Source organism: Rhinolophus sinicus, chromosome 1 (genome assembly GCF_057876585.1).
Source record: "Rhinolophus sinicus isolate RSI-liver-muscle chromosome 1, RSI-T2T, whole genome shotgun sequence".
NCBI classification, from domain to species: Eukaryota; Metazoa; Chordata; class Mammalia; order Chiroptera; family Rhinolophidae; genus Rhinolophus; species Rhinolophus sinicus.
Window position 1 is genome coordinate 166884525 of NC_142501.1, and position 17431 is coordinate 166901955.

The 17431-nt window shown below is 35.7% G+C and overlaps 1 protein-coding gene across 8 annotated transcripts in view; it reads right to left on the minus strand.

Moving 5' to 3' along the window:
- Window positions 1-17431, minus strand: part of WDFY3 (WD repeat and FYVE domain containing 3) — a 247309-nt gene that overhangs the window by 185792 nt on the left and 44086 nt on the right. The gene's annotated exons all lie outside the window — the stretch shown is intronic.

Here is a 17431-nt window from a genome sequence, read left to right on the forward strand (position 1 = left end):
TCCCCCTCACTTAGAACACACTTATCCCATAGTTCTTGCCACTTTCTGAAGAAGTTCTGGATGTCCTCTTTTGTGAGTGTCTTTAGTTGCACTGTCCTGGCTGCCTCGAAGTCCTGAATTGATTCAAAACATTTTCCTTTAATGGTCATTTTGACTTTGGGGAAGAGCCAGAAGTCACATGGTGCCAGATCCGGTGAATAAGGTGGATGAGGACACACCATAATGTTTTTATTTGACAGAAATTGCCACACCAGAAGCAATGTGTGACACGGAGCATTTCTGTTGTGATCCACAAATACGGTGAATGCTGCTGCTGAGTGCCATTCAATGGAACGGCAGGGATCTTCAAATGGGAAGTGGTGCACTGAACCTTAGTAACAGTGTGTGATAAGTTTCAACTTGTTCAGTACAGTCAGTCAGGTGTGAGCTATGGTTGAGAGAAGGTGTGTTTTCAACTGTGCCGTAAATCGTCCTTCATCATGACAACGCTCCATGTCACACATCGCTTCTGGTATGGCAATTTCTGTCAAATAAAAGCATAATGGTGTGTCCTCAACCACCTTTTTCACCGGATCTGGCACCATGTGACTTCTGACTGTTCCACAAAGTCAAAATGATTCAGGACATCGATGCAGCCATCACAGTGCAACTATACGACACTCACGAAAGAGAACTCCAGAACTGCCTCAGAAAGTGGCAAGAATGATGGGATAAGTGTGTTCAAAGAGAGGGGGAGTATTTTGAGGAGGATTAATGGCAATGTGTCTTTTACTGTAATAATTTTTTTTATTTAAACATTCATTTTTGATGACATCTAATGTGTAAGTGCTATAATAAATAATAATAAGTAAACAGGATGCTATGAGGACACAGAGGAAGAAACATTTAACTATCAATAGAGAAGGTGACATTTGAATTAACTCTTGAAAAATGGACAGGAGTTCATTCAGCTGACAACAGGCAAGACCTTATTTCTAGCAAACAGATTGTATGTACACAGAAGAACAGGCACAAGACATGCTGCTGGGCCCTGCTAATAGTTTGGCATAATTGGAGCACAGGGTAAATGTGGGGATATTAGACAGTAACTATATAGAACAAGTATACTATACCACAGGAAAGATGTGTTGAACATTGCTAGCTTGAGGTAAATGAACCCCTGAAAGTACATATTAACCTTGTGGAGATATAGATGTTTATATATTTTTCATTCTGGGAAGATGGTCTATGACTTTTATTTGATTCTCAAAGGAGACCATCTTTGATATAATTAATTGTCAGTGCCAAGTACACAGAAGGTAGAAAAAGAGCTCCTTTTCCAACCATGTTTCCCCGAAAAATAAGACCTAGCCAGACAATCAGCTCTAATGCGTTTTTTGGAGAAAAAAATTAACATAAGACCCGGTCTTATGTGGTCCGGCTAGGTCTTATTTTCAGGGAAACACAGAATCAGTTACCTCTATATAAAAAGCATATGAGTATATTAACAGTAGCACTTCCCAGCCCAGGACATAACTTTTCAACCATTGCATCAAGACAAGTGGAATCACGATTAGTACACAATGTTCTTTCCAACTCTGTGATGCTGTCGTCATCCTGGGACCTCACTGGTTTTTCAGGAGAGCAAAACTAATCGGAAAGATACTCTTTGCTTAATTCACCATCTCCAACTTCATTAGCTAGTGCTATGTACAAGAATTTGACCCCCCCCCCTTTCAATCCCAAATCCTTGCTTTGTGGCAATGAGAATCACAGCAAAATACTGCTTATGGAAAGCTAATTCTGCATCCCACAGACAAACAAAAACGACAGCCACTATGGATAAACAGTCTTGGTTTGGTGTTGAAAAAATGAACAAACACTTCCAAATAGACTCTGTTTCATGGCGTGATGGCTGCCTGTGCTACACTCAATATCTAGGATAAAATCAACTGTTTCATTGATTTAAAAACCTAGCACCTCTTACTGTGATTCTTTGCTCCTAATAACCTCCCTGAAATGTTCCATCATATCTTAAATAAGTCACATGAAAATAACTGAAAGAATGCTATACACTCCATCTGTGAATAAAAGATCCATCCAAGACAAAAACCTAACATGAATATGAATAAAAAAAGGTAAAATAGATCCTCAATTTAAGACAAGACCATACAAGTGTTGTCTTGTCATAAATTATGAGAGCCTGACGTGTGAACCATACGGTCTGAGTTCATTAACATTCCATAATTCAAGTGCTATTAAACTGAATATTTAAAAATAAACAAACTGGCGATTTTTATCAGGTTAAACCAGTATTTATCATGTACTCAGCAATCCAATTCCTAGGTACTTATCACAGAACAGGGGTAGGCAAATTACGGCCATGTGCCGTGTCTGGCCCACCTGTGCTTTGTACATAAAGTCTGACTGGAACATAGCCTCTTCCATTCATTTATGTGTTGTGCATGGCTGCTTTCATACGTTTCATACAACAGCAGAGGAGCGGCAACAGAGACCATATGGCCTAAAATATAGCTTATCTTGTCCTTTACAGAAAAAGTTTGCTGATCTTTGCACTAGAGAAATAACTATGATCATACAAAACCTATACACAAAAGCTTGTAGCAGCTCTTTTCATTACAATGAATGGATACAACTGAAATATCCTTCAACAGGTTAATGGATATACAAACTGCACACACATACACCCCAACAATAAAAGTGAATAAATTATTGATACATACGGTAACTTGTATGATTCTCAAAGGCATTATGCTGAGTGAAAGAAACCTGCTTCAAAAGGTTACATACTGTATGATTCCATTTATATGACATTCTTGAAAAGAGAAAACCCAACTGATGAAGACAGATTAGTGGTTGCCAGAGATTAGAAGTGGAGGGAGAATGACTATAAAGGGTTAAGACAAGGAAGTTTTGGGGGGTCATGAAACTGTTCTGCATCTGTATTGTGGTACTGGTTATACTACTTTGTACTTGTACCAAAGTTCACAGAGTTGCATACCAAAGAAAGATAAATTTTACTGCATAATTTTAAAAAAATAAAAATTTTATAAAATAGCCTGATAGTTTAAAGAAAAACAACAAACTAACAAGGAAATGGTTTCTAAAAATTCAGGGCAAAAAATGAGAGTTTGCCAAAAACGATCAGATCAGAAAGTGGGGTCTGAGTCACTATACTCTGGGGTTTTATTCCAGGTTTTAGTATTGATTCACTATAACACATCAACTCAAAAACCCATCTCAGTATTTCTCTGTGATATTTGTGCACACAGTTTGACAGTGAAGTCTGAGGGTGAATATAAAATCCTCAATGGAATATTTCCCCTGTCTAATATGACATACTTACCCGAAGAAATACTACAATTCAAGTTAGCCATAAATATAAAGGTGTGGTTCATATCATAGCTGCCAGGCCTTTTACACACTCAAGATTCCTCACTCTGCTCTCAAAGCTTTTTTAGAACTCCAAGCTATCTAGAAAATCTGGCATCTTATTCTATACACACACTGAAAGATTCTACCACATACACTTAAGTTCTGTAGATGGTCTGCAATCTGCTTTCGGGCAACCAGGCCTACAGATTGCTCATGATGACATCTGTAAACAAACTGCCACCCAGAATTAATCAAAAAGCTAAACCTGGTAAATATAAAATAATTTTCAGGGAAAAAGAGAAGTATGGTTCAGTTCTTTCACAAGATCAATAAGAAAAGCAACTTATAAATTAGTTATATACTTTGTAAATCCAATAAAGTAAGTTTTTAAAAGATCCAATACAAAAAACTGGAAGATGAAGATCTCTGTACCAGCAAGAACATTCAGAAGAATTGCTTCCCAGTGTGTAAAATTAATAGACCATGTCTCAAGTTAAAATTCAGAAGACAGAGAACTCAGAGGTGACCATTAATCTTCTGTCAATCATTTCCATTAACATCAAAGAGAAGGAAAAAAATTTTTAAAGGATAGAATAAAATTTTCATCATGATGGAAAGCACATCCAAAAGTCTCTAGCATTTTGTGGTGATTTTAAAACGTCAACAAATTCTTTGACACTCCTACCTCCTCAAGGAGGAACTATCTCACCTCCTCCTGAGTAGGAAGAACAGACCACTTGCTTCAAATCACACAAAAAACAGGTCTTACGAAAATTAGAAAGATGATTGGAAAATTAGCACCTTGAGACAAAAACACAAATTCTCATTTATTTAACTAACATACACTGAGAACTACATACTAGACAGTTGCCATGGGGCAAACACAGAGAAAAGACTGGTACTTTAAATATGTCCATGGTAAGAAGGAGACTATACTATTCATTATAAGCCCCTTTTATCATTTTAAATGGCAAATTATTCTGACTTAAATTCAATAGTAATGGAAATATTTCTAAATACCACATATCTTATGTTTGAAACCATATTTTTATTTATTTAGGACACGTAAGTTCTAGGTACTCATCTGATCCTCAAAACAACCCTATGAGATGAGTACTGTTATTATCCGCATTGTATAGAAGAGGAAATTGAGGCATAGAGAAGTTATGTAAATAGTCCAAGGCCACAGGACTAGTCAGTGGTAGAGCCTAGACTGAATCAGGCCGTCTGGCTCCACAGTCAGTGCTCTTAATGACTTCATATTCGGCTTCATTATGATCCAACTTTATTAGCATGGATCCAAATGTAGTCAACTTTCTGGTAGCAACCCTAACAATCAAGGCAGAGGGATGGAATTAAAGTAAACAAACTATTATTCTCAGGCACACTATTAAAATATCTCAGACCCATTACTCTGTTAATAGTTTTTCACTGGTCTTAGCTTATCTATGGAGTAACAAATACACCATAAACTGACAAGTTATTTTTTAGAGTAAGTGGCAAACTTGAACCAAAGATCACACACATGGAGAAAGAAACGAAGTATCTACTAGTTCATGAACTTAAGAATGATGACCTTGAGCCAGGCATAGGCAGATGGACTGGATCAAGCAACAGATGGGAACAAAAATAAATTTTTAAGTATAGATACATGGCGGCAAAGACTCAAAGATGATCTTGTAGAAGTATTTTGGAAAGAAAATGTTTAGAAGTGATTTGATGATTGTAATGTTCTACTTGGGGCTGGCCCACTACAGCTTATGGGCCAAATTTGGCCGTTTGTTTGTGTAAATAAAGTTTTATTGGAGCATATCCATGCTCATTTACATTGTCTAAGGCTGCTTTTGTGCTATGACAACAGAGTTGGATCGTTGCAACACAGATTAGACCCACAAAGCCTAATACATAAAAAGTTTGCTGACCTCTGTGTTAAATTTGACATCAAGCAGGAAACAAATATAAAAAACACGATCCGATCTTAACAAAACCGATTCTTACTTTACACACACATAAATTAATATCAAATGCATTCTATGGCTAGAGACTTGCAGTTGAAGGGCTACCATATTTCATCAAATCTAACATACCATCAATTATAAGACAATTATTATTTAATGAACCACCAAGAAAACACCCTGCCAATTAAAAAATGACATGATAATTTTCTGTCCTATCTACTGTAAGATGATTCTAGCTTCAAAATTCTGCAAATGAGAAAAAATGTGTACCTAAAAATTGATGAAATACAGTATATCATACTACAATGATATACGAGTAAATTCATAAATAAAAGATAATCACAGGGTACTGGAATGAACAAGGGCTTTCTCTGTAACACTTTGCCAATACTTGTAAGACCCAAGAAATATTCGTAGAGAACAGAGAACATAAGTTTTGCTGTCTAGCCTGTATATAAGGCACTAGACAAGGAGGTCCCCTGCATGCCCCATCTCCAGTGCACGTCAGTCTTTCCGAAACATTGCTAGCTGTACTGGGTACATTTAGGTGACAAAAACCTACAATAATACATGTGGAATAAATGTTTTCCCTTTGGTGTTAGACACATGATCACATATTTCAAAGTAATGGAACACCTCTAAAATATTTTCCACAGCAGAGCATACATGAGGAGGGTTTGAGTCATTGCGTATACTTGGGTTTGGGTGGGGGAGTGGTGAGGGGGTAAGAATTAGAAACAGACCTCATGGATTCAAATTTAACAGCTCATCTTTGCCTTCTAAGTATTAAATTAGCCAATTTTATATCTGACAATGAACAATTTAATATGCAATTAAGAATTCTATATTAATAATTACAAAGCTTTAATGCATGAGTACAAATAATTTTATAATACTGTTTTAATTCGTTCTCTTACTCACTAGATTTCAAAAAATATCTCAAAACAAACCTTTACCTTAGTGTTTCAATATTTAGGAAATAACCTTCTTTAAAGGCAGCAGAGTTATGACAGTCTGAGAACAGCAGGACCAAACAGTACGTATGAATATTTAGCAAAGAATAGTTTTCAGACATTTAAGAAACTATGCTACACCCACATATATGTATTTATGTGTTGTATGTCCACCTTGGTCAATTGATCTATCTATTAACATATAAGACCAGGGGAAATATGCGCATTAAAAAAACACACCTGTTTCAAGGTGGCTCTCTTACAAACACATAAACAAAGGAAAGGGAAAGTAAAATAATACTGAGTTATTACTGTGTACCAGACACCGTCCTAGTCACTTCAGATAAATTAATTTATCCAATCTTCTAAACAACTCTGCTTTTATTCCCTTTAGCAAAGAAAGAAACCAAGGTTCAGAGAGGTAAAATTCCAAAGTCACACCGCTGGCAAGTGGCTTCACTCATTTAACAAGTGGCTGGTTGGAAATTTAAACTTCTTTCTCATATACCACACTGCTGCCAATTGTTTTTAAAAAGCATATGTTTTTAATATATATTACATAGAAATAAACGAAACTTTCTGTGCTGCAGTTTGTCTTTTGATCTTTACAAAGTCAGCAAGAATGTTGCCCATACATGCAAATTCTAAAAGCAGGAGTTCCTAGGGCATTCCCTCCTGAGAAGGGATCTCATCCATTCCACAACTTTAAATACTATCTATATAGTTCCTCTCAAATCTCTGGCCTCCACAACACGTAACTATCAGCCATTTGACATGTCCACGAGATGCCTTGCAGACATCATGAAATTAACAATGTCAAATATAAACTCTTGATTTCCCTTGTAACTGACCTCCAATCTCATGTAAGGGTATTACCATTCACCCGTGTGCTCAAGCCAGAACACCTGGTATTATCCTTACTGTCCTCCTCTCATATTTCCTGTTTAGTCCCACTGGTTCTACCTACAAACTAGACCTCAAATCCATCCACTTCTCTTCCATGCCTCTAGGTCAAACTACTATGACTACTATAATGACCTCCTTAACTGTTTTCCCATTTTCTCTCTTATAGCAATTTTTCGTTGTTAGCATAAACTATAATATGTAACTCCAAAAATCCTTCAATTTTTTTTTTTTTTAAGTGTTTTTCCTGGACCCATCAGCTCCAAGTCAAGTAGTTGTTTCAATCTAGTTGTGGAGGGCGCAGCTCACAGTGGCCCATGTGGGGATCGAACTGGCAGCCTTGTTGTTAAGAGCACTGTGGTCTAACCAATTGAGCTAATCGGCTGCGCCCCTTCAATGTTTTTTAGAGAATAAAATCCACACTCTTTATCATGGCCTCTTAAACTCTAGATAACATGATCCCTTTCTACCTCTCAAACTTCATTCCACTCTCCCCCTGGACATCTCCAGGCATCCTTTCAACTCGTCATACACCAACTGTTCACACTGCAGGGCATCCCCCGCTTCCCGTAAGCTGTTGGCAGGGCTAACTCCTTCAGTTCTCAGCTTCAAGGTCACCTCCTCACAAACCTTTTTTCGAAAGTGTAGAAGTACCTCTGCCTTCCCATAATCCTGTATCACTTCACCTTCTTCATTTCTTCCATAAATAGAACTTATCACTATTGGTAAACAATTTAACTTTTTATTATCTGCTCTCTACCAGACCATAAACTCTTAACTGAACAAGAATATGTCTGTTCTGTTCAATGATATATATCCCCAGCACCCAGTAAAAACACCTGGCACATATTAAGTACTCCAATTTTTCTTGAATGATCAAGTTATACATATTAGGCTAAATTGACTTTAATTTTTGTACAATTTAATCTGTGTTTTAAGCTGCAAGTTTAAAAGACCATGATTTTCTCTCTTAAATGTGTAAATACAGCTTCACGGATGTGTTTGATTTTTTTAAAGACGTACAATGTTTAAAGCAGTGAATTCTGTGTCACATTTATTACATAGGCAATACAGAACTTAAAAGATGACTTTCTTATTTCCATGACACATGAAAGAACTGCAATAAAATTATCACTAGTAATAATTAGCTCATTTAAATAATTATACTCATGTGCAACCTAGATACTTTGTATCATCAAAAACAAGTAAAATATTTTAATAAAAGCATACTTTTAAAACATTTCCATTTGGACAAGTGTATAAAGACAGTCAGATCCAAGAGAATGATAAATTATTGTTTCACTCTGTGCTGCTTATAAAACATATCCACAAGTTCTTCGATATTCCTCTGTTCAAGGTAGAGTGTAATTACTCTCTGATCTGTGAGTTATATTTAGTGACATGTTTCTAAGGAACAAAATGTCGCAGCAGTGGCTGTGTGTGACCAGATCATATAAGGCATTGTGGCTTCCTCCCTGCTCCCTCTTGGATCACTTGCTCTGAAGCAAGTCAACTCTCACTTTCTGAGGACACTCAAGCAGCGCTACGGAGCGGTCCCCATGAGTAGGAACTGATGCTTTCTGTCAACAGCGGGCAAGGAACTGAGGTCATCTATCAACAGCCACGTGAGTGAAGAATCCTCCAGGCCTAGTCATAGCCCAGCCAACATTTTGCTTGTAACCTCATGGGAGATTCTAAGCCAGAACCATCCAGCCAAACCACTCCTGACTACTGGACCCACAGAAAGTAAGATAATAAATGCTTGGTTTTTTTTTTTTAAGCTCCTATGTTTTAGGGTAATTTATATCAATAGGTAACTAATACACATTCATTCATTCATTCATTCATTCATTCAATAAATAGCAATCTGTGCCTATTATGCCCCAGTCACCAGACTTCCCAGACACAGAGGAAAAGTAAGACACTAAGTATAACTATCATAGAGGGGACAGAAATTAAGTAGTCTGGCAATACAGTAGAAGTGCTCTAAAAAGGCAAATACAAGACCCTATCTGAATACTTAGCACATAATATCAGATTTCAAAAGACAAAAGGAGGGGGAAATGAGCAGAAGTTGTTGCAAGAAGAGTGAATGAGGGTATATATCTCTACGGTAAGGGATGAGGAAAGTATACATGACAACATATGAAGGGACTGGATATACAAGCACCAATTAAGTAAAGAAAGAGGTCTTATGTGCCATCCTCTGAGGTTTATCTAAAGGCAATAGGGAGACACTGAGAATTTCAAACAGCAGAGTAAAAAAGTCTGATTCGTATTTCACAAAGAGGACTCTTGTTACAGTATGGAAAAGAGCGCCAAAGGAGGTTCTTCTAATCCAGACAGTAAAGAGTATATTGCAGCCGTTCAGTGCAGGCAGGATGATGGCCTGACATATGTTAGCACCAAGAAGGAAAAAAGTAGTAGGTGAAATCAATAGATATTAAGAATGTATAAAGACAGGACTTTGTGACTGTATTTGAAATTAAATGTCATCAATAGCTCCAAAACTCTAAGAGAAATATCACAATATTATGAAAATATTTAGAACAAATAAAAGAAAAATCTTAATTAGCATAGATGGCATGCCTTCTAAATTAGAAAAAATAATCACCAACACATTCTGAAAAATGAATTTTAAAAATCACGACTGTCTGGAAAAAAGAAAATGGAGTTATAAAGTCCATAGGATGAAGCACAAATCATTTTGCATCATTCTGATTCACCTAATCTAAAACCTTAATAGCCGTTTATAACTGATACATCCAATTCTCTGTATATTTCTAACATTTTTTATTTGCTGGTGTCAAATATAGTCCTATTTTTTTCCTCCTTTAAGATGAAAAAACTAAGAGGATATTCTATTACCTCTCCTTGAGTATCTGAGTCAAGTATGTCAGAATATAACTCACTAGTCTTATTTGGCGTGGAATTAACTAATTTACAACCAATTTTAAAAAGCTTAAATTGTACTTTCTTGGAAACTTTTGCCTTTAATTTATAATTCAGTGTTCTTATTAGAAAATTTTTCTTCATCATAATTCTAAATCCTGAATAATTTATTTAAAGACTACGTTAAAATACTGGAGGAAATATTATTTTATAATACAGGAGAGTGGGCACAAACCCATTCTGAAAAAAATGATGAAAATAAAATTTGTATATTAACAGAGAAAGAAAATACCTGACATTCTAATTTTCTAATCTTTATTGCAGTGTAAAAGGACACAAAATTAAGTCAGATATTTGTAACATAAACTAGACTAATAAACAGTCATTCAGATCTGGCTGAACAACTAAGAACCCGTCATTACTAGGTCCTTATCGAAAATCTTCCTCACAAAATACCAATCTTTTCTTTCATGAAATTCTTGAGGAGTTTCATTAAATAGGTCACTTCTGGAACTACAATGAAAGTGACATTTAACATGAAATTAAAGGATTACTTACTAGATTATGTAATAACTGGCCTTTCCCATTCTTTGTATTCTTGCTATGAGCAAGTACAAGCAATGTTTCACTTTTTGTCTTCATGCTTTACCCTCTAATTCCCAAAGAAAGTGCAATTTCAATTAAATAAGTCCAACTTTGCTTGCTTTAATATTAATTTTCCTGGTGTACAACTCCAACAGTATTCATTATAAAGTTGATATGTGCAGTTCTTTTTGGAGTACTATCAACTAAACATAACTATTAAAAACCAAAATGTAAAGATACATCCCACTTAAACAGACATGTATTAGAAACATGCTAAAAGGCACATTAAGAATGATAAAACGGTCAATTAAAAATAAAACATTTGATATAGTAATGAAAAAATTGTTGTTCTGGCATAAGGATGGACATACAGACTAATGGAATAGAGAGTCCTGAAATAAACCCTGACATATAGCCCAGCTATTTTCAACACAGAGGCCAACACTACTCAATAGGGAAAGAACAGTTTTTGAAAAAAAAAAAAAAAAAAAAAAAAATTAAAATGAAGGTGCTGGGAAAACTGGATATCTACATAGAAAAAAATGAAGTTGGACCCTTACTTTACACCACATACAAAAGCTAACTTAAAATGGATCACAGATTTAAATTTAAAAGCTAAAAGTATAAAATTCTTATAAGAAAACATAAGAGCAATTCTATATGACCTTGGATTTGGCAACGGTTTCTTAAATATGACACCAAAACCACAGGCAACAAAAGAAAAAAATAGATCAATTGGACTTAATCAAAATTAAACATTTTTGTGCATCAATGGGCACTATCCAAAGAGTGAAAAGACAACCCACAGGAAGGAGAAAAATATATGAAAATCATATCTCTGACTAGGGTTTAAGATCTAGAATACATAAAGAACTCCTACAACTCAACATCAAAAATGCAACCCAATAAAAAAATAGGTAAAGGACTTGAAAAGACATTTCACCAAAGAAGAAATGCAAAATGGTCAATAAACACATGAAAAATGCTCAGTATCATTAGTCATTAATAAAATTCATATCAAAACCATATCCACTTAAGATGGCTATTAAAAAATGGAAAATAACAAGTGTTGGCAAGGATACAGAGAATTGGAAGCCTTATGAATTGCTGGTAGGAATGTAAAATGGTGCAGCCATTGTGGAAAATAGTATGTCAGATCCTCAAAAAGTTAAAGAGTTACCTACCATATGGCTGAGCAATTCCACTCCTAGGTACATATACAAAATAATTGAAAACAGCGAGTCAAATAAATACTTGTATGCCAACATTCATACAATAGTTTTCACAATTGCAAAAAGTAGACATAATCAAAGTGTCTACCAATAGATTAATAGATAAACACAATGAGGGATGTACATACAATGGAATATTATTCGGCCACAAAAAGGAATGAAGTTCTGATACATGCCAGAACACGGACTGAACCTTGCAAACATTGTCCTCAAACCTTGAAAACAATATACTAAGTGAAATAAGTCAGACACAAAAGGAAAGACACATATTCTGTGATCCTACTTTATGAAGTATCTAGAATATGGACATTTATAAGAGACAGAATGTAAAATATAGGTTATCGGGGGATAGGAAAAAGGAGAATGGGGAACTATTGCCTAGAGTACAGAGTTTCTGTTTGAAATGATGACAAGATCCAGAAATAGAAAGTGGCAATGGTTACACAACATTCAGAATATATATAATGCCACTGAACTGTACACCCAAAAATGGTTAAAATGGTCAATTTTACGTTATGTGTAGTTTGACAATTTGTTTTAAAGAAGTATTTAAGATCCAATATTACTCCTGCAACACAGAATTAGATCTAACACAACAAAATTTTTAGACCAACATAAACTCATACAGTACTACCTCCAAAATATGTACCCAATACTAAAATCAAGCATCCAACTGCACTGCCAAAACTAAAAGTGAAGCCTATAAATTAACCCAATTGAAGAGGTTTGTTTTTATAGCAAGAACTTGGCATTCAGGACAAACTAAATTCACAAACACTGCATGGAAATAAAAGCCAAGTTCATTGAAGGCTTGAAGTCTTTAATTGTCTAGTTTTACTTTGTTTTGTTTCTATTATATGAACTTTGTTTCTATTACATCTATTTACTTTGCTTCTATTACATCTAGAACTTTCTCTTTAAATTAATTTAAAATGGGACGTGCAAGAAAAAAATATGTGTAAGTTTTGAACAATCAAAACCGTAGAACTTCTAGATAGAATCTGTAAGTGTGCAAACGTCCATTAACAGGATTTAGGAGAAAAGGTCTTAATTGTACACACACTACCACCACAATGTGTCTCATGCTTTTGTCAAGCAGCATAAAACCCGTCATTTACCAGCTATTTTCTAATCAGAAATGTTACTGTTTTTCAGAAACTAAAGAAGAACCTCTGTTTCATAATAAACTTAATCCTGAAATCCACAAAAGTGGAGCCTTGTCCTATATTTAGGGTTAAGATATTAATAATAAAAAAAGATCAGGCTTTAGTCAGCATGTTGGATAACTAATAGGAAAACCATCTTTTATGTGGACAAGCTCTAATTTGAGAAGAGGGATGAACAACATCATAAACTAAAACAAAATAGGCACAAAAGCGACAGGTCAAGAAATGCAAAACAGCAGCACAAAAGGTAACATTTAGTTCACGTAGGCAAGTCTACAAGGGGCGACGGGGACGGGAGGGGCCCAGGAGGAACAGTGAACACCGGCCCGAGCTGCAACACGCCCGCAACTACACCAGCCCTTCTCATCCACTTCTTGCCAGCAAACATTCTGTCTTGCTATGATCACTACCACTGCTCTTCTCAGTGAAAAAAGGCACCAAATGAGGACTTAACTTATGCAAATTTATAATCATTTGATGAAGGATTCACTGACTGATTTTCCTTAAAGCACTTCAGAAGAATTCTGATAGTCTCAGCTTATGTGAACTAACAAAACAATTTCCATGGAGGTTATCAAGTGAAAGCAATATAATTTCAGTTTAAAATAAGTGTAGTAACAAAGAAAATTCCATTAAATATATGAGAATTTTTAAGTGTTTTCTGTGTTATGCTTAGATTCTGGCTAGCAAACATCTGTAAGTCGTTTTCTTAGACTCACTGATAAAAGATGTTTGCTGGTTCTACGCTAACATTGACCAATGGAATATATGTATGTGAAATAGTGCTTACTCTGACCTGAAATAAGAGATATAACTTTTAATGCTTCAATCAACCAGACCTCTTTTGAGTTATTTCGCTGTTCCATGGCAACATTATTAGTCTCACCTTTGTCTATATACTTCAGATTTGTGGAAATGGTGTAGTTGCAGATGCCTGAAAGAGGTCAGGTTTGGTGCCAAGATCACTGAAAAGAGGCCAGAAAGCCTGGGTAGCCAGTTGGCCAAAGCTTACACGGCTAGCTCAAACCTTCTGCTTTACAGAGATAATTCACAATAACTGAAAATGTATAAATCTAGGTCATTTGGCATAAAAACTTTAAAAGAATTGTAATTACAGAAGCTAGGTGATAGGTACATAAATGTAAATTTTAAGGATGCTTGAAACTTTCTGTAATAAAGAGTTAAAAATAAAATAAATAAATTGGCATGGTCTATATATGAAACAGCAGATTATTACGGTTCAGGCTTTAAAAATATAAGACTGTGGGCCAGTAATAAATAAAACACAGAGAATGATTTCTATTTCTCTGGAAACCCTCATTCCTTCACTGTTAAATACAACAAATTCATTATGTTTTCTAACTATAATTCAAAATGCCAGGGCAATAATAGAAATCATTAATAATTTTGACAACCAAATTGAAAAACACCTTTGGCAAAAACCCCATCAGCAAAATAAAAAGACAAGAACAAAGGGAGAAAATATTTATTCTATACATTACAAATAAAGACCTAATATTTCTAATATACAAAGACCTTAATAACTGAAGAAAAATACAAAAAATCCTAGAGAAAAATGGAAAAAGACAGGTACAGATATACCCACATATTATGTGGCTCTTACAGATCTGAAAAACGGTAAACTTAACTCATAAGAAAAATACATTGAGATACTATTTCTTTGCCCTTCAAGACTGGCAAAGATTCAGAAGCTTGACAATACACTCCCTTGGTAAGGCTATGGGAAAAACACAGGCACTCTCATAGAGATCAACCATGGGAATGCAGAACAGCACAACCCCAGTGGAAAGGAGCCTGGTAACACATGTAGCAAAACCACAGATCCATTTACCTTGACCCAGTAATCCCACTGTTACATTTATCCTGAAGATATACCTCCAACAGTATAAAAAAAGCATATGCATATGGTTATTTATTGCTGCACTCTGTAATTGTAAAATACTAGCAACTACAAGAATAGGTTCACAGGATCTTTCACGCAGAAGAATGATGATAAGCTCTAAGATTGATATGGAATGATTTCCAGGGTATGTGTATTTTTTCATTTAACAGCTGAGTGCCAAAGTGCTTATACTACAGACAGCATGCTACCCTTTGTGTGGAAAAAAGGAAAATGAGAACACATGCATGTATCTGTTTATTATTACAACAAGAAAAATCAGAACGATAAATAAACTAATGAAGGTAGTTATCTACAAGGCTGGGGGTATTTTTGTTTTTGTTTTTGTAGTGGTATAGGTAAAGCAATTCTGAACTATTTTAGATGATATTCATTTAGAGCAAATGAGTGAAAACAGTGGTATTTAAGAGCTTGTGTTCTCATTACAGAAAAAGGGAGAATTAGAGGAATCACTGTGAACTCCTATTTCTACAATGTATATCCTTGTTCATACATACATCCATGCTCCATGAGCATATACATATGTATGTATATTATGTGTATGTATAGAGATACATGTATTTTCTACCTTTGCAGCAATGTACATCCCATGTGTCCAGATCTTCGTTCCTGGTGTTATTCCTCACTAAAACAGGTGAGAGCTCCTAGTAGAAATGCCTGATTCTTGGGCAGGGCAGAGAAGGTACACAAAGAGTCTTATTATATATAATGAAAATAGTAAAGTGCTCAAAAAAAAAATGATGAGGGCACATGAAAGGTATAGGTGATAGCATGAAGAAAGGTGGTCTCACTGGGGATATCTGGGACAATTCAGCACCAAACTATTTAAGTACAGTAATGAACTGTTAATCATTGGGGGTGGGGGGGAGCAGGAATCTATAAGTTCAATAATAAATAAAACAATACCCATAGATGGATAAATAACATGGCTCTTGTAACAGTAGAATGCTAAGTAATGACCGGTAAAAGTAGAGTGCTGAAGTTGGGAAAAAAGCCATCATTTTAAAACCATAACATTAAATACTGGTTCAAGCAAGTTATCATCAACAGATCCTACCTACATACAGGGGGAGAAATTTTGATGAGCAGCAGGATATTTTAATTGTCTTAAAGTATCTCCACACAGACTGCTTATTAGTTGTAAGGGAGTATAGTAACTATACAGTGGAGAAATCAATGAAACAGATCATCAAAATTTACATCACAAATGAGGGGCAAATGGACATTGTGTACTTCCAAATGAGATGTGCTGAGAAAGCACATCCCTTATGCAATATTCCATCCAGGAACACACAACCTAAATCTCATGAAGAGGAAATGTAAGATAAACCAAAGACAAGGAAGGCACTGTTTAAAAAAGGGGGAGGAAGGGAAAGGGAGGGTGACTACATATAGTTGACCCTTAAACAACATACGTTTGAACTGCATCGGTCCATTTACACGTGGATGTATTACTGTAAAACTACTTGGAGATTTGTGTCAATTTGAAAAAACTCACAGACCAACTATGCAGCCAAGGAATATAAAAAAAAAAAATTAAGAAAAAGTTATGTATATCATGAATGCATAATACACAAGGTGAGATCAACAAACACAGTGAATGTTGTTGCCAAGTGGCATCCAATGGAAAGGTGATGTTGTGTTTTTGACCTTAATGGAACTATGCGAACTGAGTTTGTATCCAGGAACACTGGTGAACTGAGAATATTATAAGCGCTTATAAGGACGTTTAAAAAATGATGCGCCAGAGGATAAGGGGGGTGGGGGGTGGGGGTTGGGAGATGAGGGTAAGGGGGATCGAATATATGGTGATGGAAGGAGAACTGACTCTGGGTGGTGAACACACAATGGGATTTATAGATGATGTAATACAGAATTGTACACCTGGAATCTATGTAATTTTACTAACAATTGTCACCTCAATAAATTTAATAAAAAAAAGTAAAAAAATGATGTGCGTAGAAAATGGCCTGAGAAATAGGCAGACGGTTTCATCCTCCATCACGACAATGCTCCATATCACACATTGCTTTTGGTATACAGCAATTTGTCAAATAAAAACATTGTGGTGTGTCCTCATCCACCTTATTCACCGGATCTGACACGGTGCGACTTCTGGCTCTTCCCCAAAGTCAAAATGACCATGAAAGGTAAACATTTTGAATCGATTCAGGACATCGAGGCAGTCATGATAACTCAACTAAAGACACTCATGAAAGAGGGCTTCCAGAACTGCTTCAGAAAGTGGGAAGAATGATGGCACAAGTGTGTTCAAAGTGAGGAGGAGTGTTTTGAGAGGGATTAATGGCAATGTGTCCTTTACTGTAATAAGTTGCTTTAAACATTTACTGTATTTCTTGATCGCACCTCGTATATACCATTTCCCCCAAAATAAGACCTAGCTGGCCTATCAGCTCTAATGCGTCTTTTGGGGCAAAAATTAATA